Source organism: Carya illinoinensis, chromosome 16 (assembly GCF_018687715.1).
Source record: "Carya illinoinensis cultivar Pawnee chromosome 16, C.illinoinensisPawnee_v1, whole genome shotgun sequence".
NCBI classification, from domain to species: Eukaryota; Viridiplantae; Streptophyta; class Magnoliopsida; order Fagales; family Juglandaceae; genus Carya; species Carya illinoinensis.
This window is the reverse complement of record NC_056767.1, coordinates 7,388,099-7,403,345: the sequence shown is the minus strand read 5'-3', so window position 1 is coordinate 7,403,345 and position 15,247 is coordinate 7,388,099. Positions and strand designations below refer to the sequence as shown.

Genomic DNA, 15,247 nt, shown 5'->3' with positions numbered 1-15,247 from the left:
CAGTTGGAGTTGTGACGGACTCATTTGTTTTGGGCTTGATCACAGCCAGTTGGAGTCATGACGGACTCATTTGTTTTGGGCTTGATCGCAGCCAGTTGGAGTTGTGACAGACTCATTTATTTTGGGCTTGATCGTAGCCAGTTGGAGTCGTGAATGACTCATTTGTTTTGGGTTTGATCGCAGCTAGTTGGAGTCGTGACGGACTCATTTGTTTTGGGCTTGATCGTAGCCAGTTGGAGTCGTCAAAGACTCATTTGTTTTGGGCTTGATCCTAGCAAGTTGGAGTCGTGGCGGATTCAATTGTTTTTGGCTTGATCGTAACCAGTTGGAGTTGTGCCAGACTTATTGGTTTTGGGCTTGATGTCAGCCAGTTAGAGTCCAATGTTGCCGGACTCAGTTCGTTTGGGCTTGATTTAAGCTAGTTGGGATCGTGAAGTTTGAGGAGCAAATTTCAGATCATTGGACGATGCTGATTAACTTGTTATATCAGCAGGTTTTGGCAGTCATACAACTCATAGAGCATAATGTTATTAAGAGGAGAACCGCAACGGATCTCATTGTGGCATTTTTTGAAAAGCCAGTTGCAAATAACAAAGTGCAGATGAAGAAACAGTTCAACTTCAAAAAAGGCAAAAGGTACTATTGTTGCCCAATAGTATTTGATGTTGTGGTCAAAAAGTTGGGAGGTCATGAGAATGGCTATGAGTAATTCTGAAAAAAGTCGAAGTTGAAGTTTCTTAATGTAAGAGATCTTATCCTAGATGAGGAGGTGCGCAGAAGAGATTCTAACAAGATCTCGAGTTGTTGGTCCTGAATGTTGATAGTAAGGATAGAGGCAAGTCAAGATCTGTATAATAGATGACTCGCTAAGAATTGTGGCAAGACAGGCCGCAAGAGACTGCTAAAATCAGGAGAAAACTGAGAATGATGTTGTGAATATGGTGACTGAAGAAAAACATGACGTCGTATTTCTTGCAGTGCACAATGTTGTTAAAGACAGCTTGAAGATAGCAGTCATTCAGTAGTGTTTTCTCAAAAAGACATGGAAGGTCACGAATGATTCATTGGTCTTGAATCGTGGTAATGGTCGTGTGAATTAGATGAGGAAGTAAAAGGAACTCAGTTTTATTTTTCCTCATCTAAACCTGAAGAAATCTCCCTAGAACACGACATGAAGCAAATGTGTGAGAGATGGGAGCAAAACGTCAAATGTTCCAGGGATATCTGCACCTAAAGTTGATAATCGCATAACTGCCAAGACGATCAGACCTCCATGGTAGTTACTACCTTAAACTATATCCTGCTGAATGAAGGTAGTGAACTACGGTACGAAGAAAATCTTGCAAGAGTGGAGATTATGCAAGTTGAAGTTAGCAGAGACTTCTCACAAGATGGGCACATCGACTGAAGACAGGATATGTTAGCAGCAGGATGAGGGGTCAGTCACCTAGATCAGAGATGGAGACCTCAGAAACAGGCTCTCTGATATGTGTCAAGGTCCGTGCGAGACCATTGATTCCCAGTGCAGTGGGAGATGTGTTGCTCTATATAGATGTGTTGATTAAGGGCATTGTACGTGATAAACTAAAGTTATGCATCACTTTAGTTAGTCTTCAACCCTGAAGACATGAACTGTAAGATTGTATAGATTATAAGGGATCATGCTAGAGATAGAAGCTAGCATGTTGAGAACCAGCCTCCAAGTTGGAGATTGGTGTGATTGTAAGATTATGGAGCCTGGTTTGAAAGCTGTAAAGGAACCAGGTAGATTGTTTGCTCGACTGTGGCTCGAGCAAAGCTCAGTTTGCTCAAGGTGTACATGAGTGCGGACTCATGGACTCGAGCGAAAGAAGAATCCTAGAGAGTTGAGATTGTGCAGTAAAGCACTTGTAAATCTCCTCTGAAGAAAATCTCTTGCAAGCTTCGTGGATGTAGACGATGCTAATGCATTTGAAGATGCATTTGGAGAGGTATCTGGACATCCATTTGAAGACGTACCTACAGATGCATTTAATAGCATAAATCTCTCATGTCAAAGAAAGAGGTGCATTCCTTTGAAGAATGAATCAGTTTACAAGCAGCCTGGTGTGGCACACTTGGGTGGAGGGGGTGATTGTTGAGTCAACATAAGTGTAAATGCAAGTGGCCTGCTACATATGCACCGTTAGGTGCTTTGTTTTGTTATGCACCAATTTTGTTAGGCCACCCACCATGGTTTGTTTTACTAAGCACCCACCCTCCAGCAAAGTCAGAAGATGCAGTCTATCGTAGAGGTTTGCTCTCCTATAAATAGGAGAGCTTAATTGTGCAGAGAGTGGGGCGGTGGGGGAGAAGAGAAAAATCAAAGAGTAAGAGAGACGTGAGGGAGAGATGAGAATTTATAGATTTTTGTAAATCTCGTATAAATTCTATAAAAGAAGCTCTAGTAGATGTAGACAATTTACAGAACTACTTAAATATCGTCTGTGTGATTTTTGGACAGGCCGGAGGCACAACACCTCTTGCAAGATTCGGCCATCTGGAACTTTTCTTCACGCCGTTCGTAGTAGTAGGGTCCGATGCAGACGATGTTGGGCTCGTACGATCTGTTGCCATTGATTTCCTTGAGCCTCGGGAGGACTCTCTAGATGCAGCTAGTGCTTCCACGGTGGGCTTCTTCTTTTAACTTTTCGGCTTCCCCCGCATATATCGTTAACTGCTCCTTTATGATGTTGTGTTCCTCCTCGGTGAACTCAGGTTTCGGCTCTGGGTAATTGGCGCTGCTGGATTCGCCTACCTCCTGAAAAATTGTAATTTCCGGCGTGTGGCGCTGACTGAGCTTTATCTGGGTTGACATGGTGTATGTTGGCGTGCTCGTTGTTAAAACTCTGGATGCCGATGTTCACTACTGTGTGGAGACTCTTCACTTCAGTGAGGTGCGGCGATCTGTACTGGGTGGATTATGTTACCTCCTAACCTTTCGTTTAAAATGACTACAATTGTACGTTTGTAAAGTAATCTGAATTCCAAGAAACTTTATAATTAACATATTAGGGTCAATATCAAGCGACGTAATAATTAAAGTTACAAATTATGTTACCTAACCTATCCTTCAAAAATTAAAAAGAATCAAATGACAAGTAATCTGGATTCTGGATTCCAAGAACGACCTTAATTATTAAATTTGAGTTTTGCCACACTTATTTTTATTTATTTTCAAAATTTTCAAAATTTTTTTGATTTACTTTTCATAAATTAATTGATTTCTTCTACTTATTATTTATACACCACACATTTAGTAAGATAAAAATAAATAAAAAATTATGTGTAATATATAATGTAAGCAAATTTTTCTTAAATTATTAAGGTAACGATAATATCAATGTTAAGCGAAGTTAAAATTAGAATTTTAAATAATGTTACCTAACCTATCGTTTAAAGTGACCAATAAGTACAATCACACATTATTTAGAAATAAGGTGGGAAGATTCTTAATATTTCATTTTCTTTGTTATTTCTTTCATAATTAAAGTTTCTGAAAGTTTATTGAAAATGAATGTTTTTTTTTTGTTTCCACTTTCTTACATAACTGCTCATATATAATAAGGTGAAACATTAATGAAAAAGATAAACATAGAGATAAAAGATCCAAGTTCGGATTTGATAAGTCAAAGAAAAAATATATAAAGCAATTTGATGCTATAAAGTCTCAAATAGAGATTAGAGACTATAAATCGTATAGAACCTATGCATATTTCACACTTATATTTCACAATTATATTTCACGCATAACAAGAGGAGTAGTGAGGGAGTATCGAAAACAAGATCAGGTTTTCAGAACTAGCCTATACAGAATCGGATATTCAGTTCATGTGTAATGAGGCCTGGGAGTATTGAGGATAATATTTTCACTTCCAATTAGAGGGAGATTTTAGCAATTTGATATTACTAAGAATATAATATAAATTAATAATAAAATCTATTTCTTTCTATCAGTTTAAAATTTTAAAACAAGTGGTTAACTTCACAAGATATTATAATAGAGATATTAATTAGTTCGAACACTACACTGACACTACACTTTATCCATGTAATTAAATAATATTCAACATAAAAAATATAATATAAATAATAAAATCTACCTATCATTCCTAATCTTTTACGACGAGTAGTTGTGATTTCACATATATTTAATTTTAGCCATTAATAAATTGTAATAATCATCTCAAATTATTAAGTTAATTAAGGTAATGCATATGACATTATCATGACTATCTCGATTCATATAATCTGGTCTTATTTGCCTAATTAGTCAAACAGGAGACAGGATAATTAATTAGAATAAGTTTTCGATCGAGAATTCTAGATATTCTTTGTAGGACGTTTCCAGAAATCTTTCAGCTTCCAATTAACAAAAAGAGTTCCTAGCAAATTCAATTAACTGTTCAATCATTTGCTATGAATTACATGGATTGCCGCCTTATATAGGATATTCAGATAAATTTAATGCTACAAATTCATTTAAAAGGCTCATAATATTAATATTCTCCCTTATAATTCGGATAATATATAGTATAATTAAAATCGTAACAAATACTTGAAATTATCCTATCTAATAATAACTATTAATTATTCCTAGAGTCTCGTTTAGTTATACAGATGAGATGAGATGTTTTAAATAATAATGACTAAAATATTATTATAATAAATTGTTTAATATTAATATTATATTGAGATTTAAAAAAATTAAATTATTTATTATATTTTATATAAAAATTTAAAAAAATTATAATTACGAGTTAATATGAGATAAGATGAATTTTTAATATTATGTAACTAATCTTAACTTAAATTGTCATTCAATTATTCTAAAAGTGTATGAATGACAGATATATTTCAACGAAAGCAGAACGGGTGAAAATACTCCAACAAATGATAGCTGTATTGTTTGAAGACCTTCTGCTTAAGACAACTCACTGGACAATGAATGGGAATCTTTAATGTCACGTCCCTCTCCTCTTCCCAGCTGTCTTGGATGAGATCCATAGAAAATCAATCCGCCTCCCTTCCACCTCTTTCACGAAATTATCATTATTTTAATTAAAAATGTAAATGAGTCCAATTTGCAGGAAAGATCAGGAATGTGTGGTCAAGTCTTATATATTGATTTTTATTTTAATTATATTCATTTTAATATTATATATAAATTTTGTTAAAGAAATATTGACTTTTCATGAATATTTTTGTAAAATTTATATATTCTTAAGTTAATGATTATATTCAAAAGAATGCAGTTAACGCATTAATTAGTATAAGGAACGTGATTTCTTCTAATAATTTAAAATATTAAAATACAAATTTAATGTGAAAATATTTATGAAGTTATTTGAGTTTATACAAGTTTATGAGAGTCTAGACAAGCTTTTTACAAGTTGTATAATTTAATAATTTATTATAATTTTATGTTTATATACGACGGGTTTAACAAACTACTTGAGCAAAACTTGAGTTTAACCGAAAAGTTTTACTACATACAAGTAAAATCGTGTACTAATCTACATACCAATACTGATTCCTTCATACTTAAAATTTAAATTAGTATTGTTTTCAATAAAATCTATTTTTTGACCAATCACAATAGATTGGTACACATATTAATACACAATTGTGCTTGCAAATAGATTTTTTCTTAACCGAAGTGATCTCGAGTGGGTTATCCAGTAGTCTTCTTTATTTACAGCCATAAACATTCTTGTCTAATGAAGCTGATACTACCAAACCAACATATTCTTATATGGATAAAGTCGCGAAGCAACGACATGAACTGATGAAAGATAAACATTATATATAAATTTTGATAAAGAAACAATGACATTTTGCTAATATTTTTGTAAAAAATATATAAAATAATGACTTTTGGAGCGACTTATCAAGTAGTCTTCTTTATTTACAACCATAAACATCCTTGTCTAATGAAGCCGATACTACCAAACCAAAATATTCTTATATGGATAAAGTCACGAAGCAAGGACATGAAGATAAACATAGAGCATAAGATATTAAAAATCATCACAAACCACCCTTGCTGAAGATCATAAGTGCGCGCATAGTTGTGTATTAGTTTCAATATTAGTGTGTTGATCTCCAAATTTTGGTCAATCAACTTGATCATCTTTTATTTCCTTACTTCTCTCTGTTTTTATATTAGTGATGAGAAATTAAATAATAATATGTCGTGAAATGCGTAAATGCTGTACAATCATTTTGAAAAAGAGTAAAGTTTATATATGATTAAAAATTTAGTTTTTTTCATGTGAATTTCGTATTAATTCACTTTTTTTAAAAAGATTACACAGTGCTTACACAATCGACGATTGCAAATATCATTTCTTTTAAGAAATTTAGCAAATACTGCTTGAGTAAATTGTAAAGAGGATTATAAGCTCTTTATATAACATGCCAAATACAGAGACATAAATTGAGGGAAAAAAATCTTTTTGAAAAATAAAAGATAATTAATTTTAGAGAAAAACTGATGTAATTAATTAAAAACATTCGCACTGTCCTAAAATGCTTCTTTTCATTGCAAAAGGGAAATGGTGACAAATTAAAAGATAACAGGCTAGAATTTCAAACTCAAGTTAGAAGCACAAATATCATACCAATCTAATAAATATCATACCAAATCACATCAATATAACCACTCATCGAAAATTTTGTTTTATCACCAATCTAATCACCATTCATATTTTTTTTCTTATCAATAAACAGAACTCTTTACTTGTATCACTTAGATATCTCTTATTTCTAGAAAATAATTTATTGTGTGGATTTCAATTTGAAAAAGCCTACAATTAATTCCGCTTTGGTTCTTGGGATGCCATCTACACCCCCACGTTTTAGCGGCTAAGCAGCCTAAGCTAGGGTGGAAATTGAATGTTCGTATAACCAATGGAAATACACAACACGTGAAAGGAATTAAAGGCAAAATATTTTAGGAGACAACCATTACCCAAAGCTCAACCCAAAACTCCTAATTCTCTCATAACGAAAAGGATTACTTAAAAGACTAAGGAGTTGGATAAAAGGGTTCCCACTTCCATGTACGAAATGGTAATTTCATTAACATTTGAAATTTATTCCATTGGCAATTTGGCACAAAAATTGAACTGGATTTTTTCCCTAGACAATTTATTCAAGAGAATACTAGAGCCGTAGTAGTTGGGGGGGGGGGGGTTCCAAATATTATGAACTGATGAGTCGATGACCCATGGCACCTAAGGATCACGTGGCAGGAGTAGTGTCATTCGGCCCGAAGGCCCATTGGCTAAGTGACAACTATGATAGCATGGATGTTTCCACATTTCGAAACCAGATTGGCAAATACAATGGAAATCAGAACTCCAAAATAGACTAAGGTTATATATTTTTCTGGAAAATTGCTTGGTACATCATGTTACCGACTTGAGCTGTCCTTGTTTATAGCTCCAAATATTGACTTCCCAACCTACCGTGTGATTCCTTTGTTGAAACAGGCTGGCGGAGAGCATCTATTTTTTTTTTTTTTGAAAAGAGACTTGTATTAATATCTATGTAACCATAGTTTGAATACAAGGTGGGATGTGTACAAAAGAAGTGGTCCGACCACTGATTCTAAAAGCATCCCTACTCAAGGCATGGGCAACTACATTGGTTGCCCTTACAACATGCCTTACCAACCACGAACTAAACATGTTGAGAATCTCTTTAGTGTCTGCTACAATTTGGCCTACATAATTGAGAGCATTTGACTTAGATTTTAGGCCTTCCACCACCAGCAAGGAGTCTCCCTCCAGAACTACATCCCGATGGCCAAGAGACTTACAGAACAAACAGCTTGTAGGGCTGCAAAGGCTTCTGCCATGTGGGGATCAGGGAACAAATCCTGCTCCATAGGCAGAGTTGCTAGCACTCTGCTATTCCAGTCATGTAGTATAACCCCCACTTCCACTTTGCATGAATCTTTATCTACTGAAGCATCCCAATTTACCTTTATTTTACCTTGAGAGGGAGCCTCCCACGCTTGGTTGGTTTGTTGCTTAAGTACCCTTGCCTTCTTGTTCACTGACAGCTTCTGCAAATCTTCCACCAGTTGCTTTGAATGGCTTACTACTGCAGAAGGATGAGTGAGGTGCCCCTGGAAGACTACTTCATTTCTTCTTTTCCATATGTTCCAAGCAGTTATAGCAAAGGTTAGAAGTTCTTCTGTCTCCTTAGATTCCATCAAGCCCTCAAGTTTCTCTGCAAATGAGGGGGAATCTATGCTAGCCTTTTGAAACTTCCTACTGCTCAAAGACCATACATCCCTTGCTGAGGGACATTCCCACAATACATGTTCAATGGTCTCGGATGGTTGGAAATAGATAGGGCAAGCTGAGTCTTCCACCACTTTCCTTACCTTTAGATTAGCACGTGTAGGAAGTGCATTTAGACAAGCTCTCCACAGGAAAATTTTAGTGGCATTTGGAATGTTTAATCTCCATAGACTAGACCACGGGCCTTGTTGTGTGCTGGCTTTTGATGTCTGACCCTTAACTCGATCTTCCAGTTCATTCTTTAAGTGGTAAGCTGATTTGACTGTAAATTTGCTTGAAGATGTACACCTCCAATACAAACTGTCTGGCTTGGACAATGAGCTGATGGGGATTTTCAGAATAGCCTCAGCCTCCTTTTTGGAAAACATGGTGGTTACCAGGTCTCTCTTCCACTGAGAAGTATATTCATCAATCAGCATAGAAACTTTGGTACTCTCATGCATGAATCTAAGTGACTCTTGAGGCTTGTAAGTAGTAGGAATGGGAAGCCACTTGTCCTTCCATATCTCAGTTGATTTGCCATTCCCAATTCTACACATCATCCCTTCCCACAATAACGGTCTGGCTGCCATGAAACTTTGCAGCACAAAGGAAGAGTTGTGTCCTTTTTTTGCTGTGAGGAACTTGTCATTTGGAAAATACTTCTCCTTCAGTACTTGTGTTACTAATGAACATGGATTAGAGACTAGCTTCCAGCCTTGCTTGGCTAATAGAGCTAAGTTGAAATTTGAGAAGTCTCTGAAACCTTGTCCCCCATTGCTCTTACCCTTCTTCATCTGGTTCCAACTGACCCAATTTATTTTGGATTCTTGATACTGTTGCCCCCACCAGTAATTTCTGACTAGCTTGCTGAGTTCTTGCACTAAACTCTTAGGAAGCCTGAAAATGCCCATGCTGTATGCTGGTATGGCTTGGATGACTGCTTTAATAAGTAACTCTTTACCAGCTTGAGACAGAAATCTATTCTTCCAGTTAGAAATTTTGGCTTGCACTTTTGTCGATCAAACCTCTGAAAGATTGGCTCCTGTACCTTCCAACTAAAGCTGGTAACCTGAGATATTTTTCATACACATTGGTACCCTTTATCCCTGCTATGCTGAGAATAATTTCATTGGTTTCCTCTCGGGTGTTTGAACTGGAAAAAATGAAGGTTTTCTCTTTGTTTAACTTTTGGCCAGAAGCATTTTCATACTTTTCCAACAAAAAGTAGAGATTGCTCCATTCAATGGAATTGGCTTTGCAAAAAAGGATGCTGTCATCTGCAAAAAACAAGTGGTTAATGGATAACTTAGATTTTCTGATTGGTAGCTAGTAATGATCCTGTTTCTCTCGGCTTGGTTCAGTATACAACTTAAAACTTCAGCACACATGATGAATAAATAAGGGGATAAAGGGTCCCCTTGCCTTAAACCCCTTGATGGAACAAACTTTTCTTGAGCTTCCCCATTAATGAGGATTGAATATGAGACTGTTTCTACACAATTCATTAGTAAGTTGACCCAATGCTGATCAAATCCCATCTTTTTCAAGACTTCCCTCAGAAAAAGCCACTCTATCCTATCATATGCCTTACTCATGTCAAGCTTGAGTGCCATGTAGCCCTCTTTTCCTTTTAATCTTGATTTCATTGTGTGTAAAGCCTCATATGACACTATTATGTTGTCTGTGATCTGTCTGTTTGAAACAAAGGCTGTCTGTGTAAGGGATATGAGGTCTGGTAACACTGCCTTTAGCCAATTGGCTATAGTCTTTGCAATGATTTTGTAAAAAACATTGCAGAGACTAATAGGCCTGAAATCTGCCACCTGCAGGGGGTTTGCTTTCTTGGGGATAAGGGCAATAAATGTTTCATTCACCCCATTAGACCACTTGCTATCATTCAGGATTGAGAGAGCTGCTTCTATAATTCTTGGACCCACTATCGTCCAATGATCTTGGAAAAACACTGCTGGAAACCCATCTGGCCCGGGGAACCCAAAGGGTTCATACTGAATATAGCCTCCCTAACCTCCACCTCTGTAAAATCCTGGCCTAGTACTTCTGCCATTCCAGTAGTAATTTTGCAAGGAAGTGATTCCAGGCAAGCTTGTATGTTGTTTGGTATAGAAGAGGTGAATATTGTTTTGAAATGATTTTGTATCTCTCCACTTATACCTTCCTTACTAGTTACCTCCTGCCCTGCCCCATTTCGAATCTTGGTGATGGAGTTGTACTTTCTCCTCTGATTTGCACACTTGTGAAAAAAAGAAGTATTTCTATCACCTTCCTTAAGCCAATTATGTTTTGCTCTTTGTTTCCACATTGTATTTTCCTCATCTAGTAACTGGTCCACTGACTTCTGAATAGCTCTGATTTCATCATAATGCTGGCCTTCATTTTGGTCTTTTAGGTGGTTTAGCATCTTAGTCTTTGACTGTAGGGCAGGTTTGTCTTTCTTGTTCTGGTCTTTGCTCCACTTCTTCAGACAGGTTTTGTAGTTTCTCAATTTTTGCAAAGTACTGTCAATACTGACCATGGACCCTCAGATATCCTCCCAGGATCTTTTGATTAGTGCTTCACAGCCTTCCTTTGTTCTTCATTTAGCTTCATATCTAAAAATTCTTTTTTTCCTTGGCCTGTTATTCTGTGTTTGCAAGGATATCAATAGAGGCTTGTGGTCTAATGAGTAAGTAGCTAGGTGCTGTATTGAGTGGTCTTCGAACTTGTCAATCCAGGAGGAGTTCCCAAGTACTCTATCAAGTCTCTCCTTGGTGAAATTGCTTCCCTCTCTATTATTTGCCCATGTATACTTATCCCCCTGAAAACCTAAGTCATTTAGCTCACATTGTGCTAGAGTTTGTCTGAAATTCCTAACTTGCTTATATGGTCTTATAGCTGCCCCATATTTTTCACTTAAGCAAGTTATTTCATTAAAATCACCAAAGCACAACCACGGGACTTGAGGTTCTGGTTTTAATGCTTTAAGAATATGCCAAATTTCAGATCTCTTAGCTGTATTAGGATGACCATAGAAACTCGTTAGAAGCCATGACTTATCAGCATTTGGCAATTTTACATAAACTGAAATGTGCCAGTTGGTATAGGTATCCACCTTCACCTCTATACTTGAATTCCACAAGAGGGCTAAACCACCACTTCTTCCAACACTCTTTACAGCAAAACAGTGATCAAAACCCATTTTAACTGTGATTATTTCCATCTTTTCACTAGAGCACTTGGTTTCTATAAGAAAAACCATGTGTGGGGTCTTAGTCTTCACCAGTCGGAGAAGCTTATGAATTGTTCGAGGGTTCCCAAGCCCCCGGCAATTCCAACTTAAGCAAATCATTTGGATAGGTGAGGCTGTAGCACAGCCGCCACCTCTGGTTCATTGTTTGGTTTCAAAATAGTTGCTACCTTGATTTTTTGTTTCTTTGATAATCTGTTTCTGGATCTAGGCTCAGTACCATAAGCTGCCCTTTTGAGATTCGGGGAAAGGGTGGGTATAAGTTGTTGGTTGGTTATGTCAGCTAGGATAGGGACTTGTTTCCTAGCTTTCCTTTTCCACTTAGTACCCTCTCTAGTTCCACTTCCACTTTCCCATGTTACATTTTCCTTGAAAAGGACAGAGTTGGTTGTCTTACAGGTACTAGAGGTGTTTGGTAGTGTACTATGCTCTACACACATATCACTATCTTGTAAGAGGAAAGGTAAGACTTGGTCAGTGTTCCTTACCTGTGTCAGAGGCCTTGAGTAGAGATGGGGGAGCTCTTTTCTTTTGGTTTCTATATTTTCTTGCTGAGAGAGACCCTCGTGAACATTTGCTAGACAGCTGGCTTCTAATTCTGAATTGTTCCATGTCTGGTTAGCTTGACATGTCGAGGTAAGGCTTCTTCCAGAGAGCATCTATTTTTGGAATACCCTTTTTCATGACCTAACCTCTTAGCATCCTAAGCACCTAGTCATTAATATGTTATGATGGAAACTCACTGGTTTTGGACCAACCGTTCCAGCTGTGTGTATCCCTGAGGAGGATATCAAAAATTGTGACTGTAAGAACATTGCTCTCTTCCTTTTATATTGATCTAGACTAGACAATTAAAAAATAAAAACAAAAACAAAAACAAAATATCTGATATGATCATCTCCAATCTGTAATGCCAATAGGCTGAATTTTTAATGAATATTGCAAGGTAATCATTTGTTGATAAATGGAAAGTTCGAAACTAGTTATATTTTTTTCCAATCGCACATCTGCCGCCTCTATAAGGACATGGCTGACTGGAATACAATCTCTGAAAATTGAAAATTTTACTCTGGCTCTTGGGCGAGTGGTGTCATGGTCCGGCTTCCCATATAAGAACAATAAGGAATGGTGAAGCAGGCAATATGCATCGGTGTCTTTGACTCACTCATTCAAATGGGCGACACAGTTTCATGGTAAGCCCTCTTTCCAATCCGAGAACAAATATCCTGAATGTGAATGTTCACCTCTCATTTCATCAGGGCTGTTGTTTTACAAACGGGGCACAAATTCTTCGTCATCAGCCATTGCTTTATACAGTCAATATGAAAATTATGGCCGCATTCCAGAGTTCCAAGATCATCTCCCTCATTGTATTCCTCCTACAATGAATACAAAATAATTCAGAAAGAGAAGAAAACCGGTCATTTGGGCAAAGAGAAGAAAACAAGCAGCGCAAACCCGAGTCAGGTAAGCCATTTACCTGACACATACAACATGGTTCTGCATCAAGCTAAGACCCTACTGCAATTGAACATTTTCGCTGTCTCAGACGATTTAAAATTGTTTCTTCACTCAATCTAGTGCTAACATTACCAATACGCTCTTCCAGAGCCAATAACTCCTATAATTCAAAATAAATGTTGTAGTACGAGAACAATGACTAATATAAACAGGTAAATAAAAAGTATAGTTCAATTTATTGTATACTTTACCTCATAAGACATGTTGTCAACGTCTAGTCGCATATCCCTATACCTATCATGAATATCAACCACCCTAAAAAACACAGACTGATCAAGGATCATAACATCCTAATAGAAAGCAGAGTCACATGTTGGAAAAGCATCCATTTCCCACCATCAGTGGATCACAAAGGAAATAAGAGTTTATTCATGCAAGGCTGTTTAAGTCAACAAAAAGGTCGTTCTCCTAGGCTTTTCTAGAATTCTCTTGATAAGTAGTGTGGTTGGTGAGTAGACATTGTTAAGGTAGAAACCCAACCTCAAGTTGCAAGCTCTCGCCCCTACGCATGAGACCCAAGACATTGCGAATTTGCTTCAAAAAATAACAAAGTTTCAGATGAACACTTTTTTTATAAAAGGTGGACAAAGAGTCCACTATATATATTCAAGGAGTCCTCTCTTTAGGTGGAGGGAAACCATGTTACATAGCCCAGAGAAGGACCACAATGGAATTACTCATACTAAACAAAGGACTCCAAACAACGAGAACAAGAACATCACAGGACGCAACAAGACACTAACAGATACGTAAATAGGGGGGACTAAGCTTGTCCTTTCTAATGAGTCCATGGAGTTTCCTCGGTAACAGCATTACGTTGATCCATATTTGATTTATCCCTTGCGCACCGAGTTTTTCCAGGAAATTAGCTGGAGCATTGCCCTCCCGGAAAGTGTGCTTGATCATGTGTTTGTCATCCTTAAAAATATTTACAGCTTCTTCCCAGAAGTCCTCGAGGTACCATACTCCGCACCTTGCACCACTAATCCAGTTAATCACCAGCTGTGAGTCAGTTTCCACCTCCACTCTACTAATCCTTTGTTCTTGACATATCTTTAGGCCATATAAGATTGCTCTCAATTCTACTGCATTGTTACTGCCAGCTCCGAGATCCACTGAGAAAGCAAAAATCAATTTTCCTGCATCATTTCGGAGGAGTCCACTTGCACTTGAGTTACCGGGATTACTGCTTCCGTAGTGTTGAGCTTAAAACTCCCCTGTATTGGCTTTATCCACCTGACCACTTGCACTCGTTTTTCCTTTACTGGGACTATATCTATATTTAAGCTCTTTAGCATTTCTATGTCCTCACACGACACCTTTTGGAATTTTGCAGAGTTCTTCATCAAGCTTGCCACCCAAAATCTGATTTCCTGCCATACTTCCTCTATGGATTTAGCTCTTTCTCCCACTCGTGCTCTGCATCTCCTCAACCACAATCTCCACGTTACTATGGAAGGAATAACTCCCCAGCTTACTCCTACTTGGGATGACCGAGACACACGCCTAAACCACAAAGACATATTGTCATTCCACGCTGATCCCTTACGAAAAGGAAATCTTCAAACGTTGAGCACATTTCCTCCATATTTGTTGGGCAAACTCACCTGCATATAGCACATGGTTAACATCCTCATATCCACCTACACAGCAGCAATTGCATTTTGATACCACCGGGATTCCTATCCTTCTCAATCTGTCATCCACACTCAAGCTATTGTTCCACGCTTTCCACACCATGATCGAAATTTTTTTTGGTATCGACTCATGCCAAACCCACGTTGACCATGGAGTTTTTGGGCTCTTAACTCTTAAGCACTCCCAAGCATTTCGAGCCGTAAACTTTCCATCTTTAGAGGCTGTCCATATGAGCAGATCTGGCCCTTCTCTCGAAATTCCCAATGTTTCTTATCTTCTCCATTTTTTCTCTCCCAACCAGATGCACTAAGAGCTGCATGTCCCATGTGTTGTCTATCTTGCACTCACGTATCTTGAGACCAGGATGTTCTGTTATTTGTAAAGTGTCAGCCAGTGGTCCTTCTTCCATCCAGGAGTCCAACCAAAAATTAATATCAACCCTAAGCACTTTCCAGCGAGAATTTTCTAGAACAAAAGGAATCTGTTTCACCACCATTCTCCAAAATCGGGAGCCCTTCATGGTCTACAC

The 15,247-nt window shown here is 37.4% G+C and overlaps 1 pseudogene; it reads right to left on the bottom strand.

Moving 5' to 3' along the window:
• Positions 1–12,800: 12,800 nt before the first annotated feature.
• LOC122298769 lies at positions 12,801–14,820 on the bottom strand (annotated as a pseudogene).
• Positions 14,821–15,247: the final 427 nt, after the last annotated feature.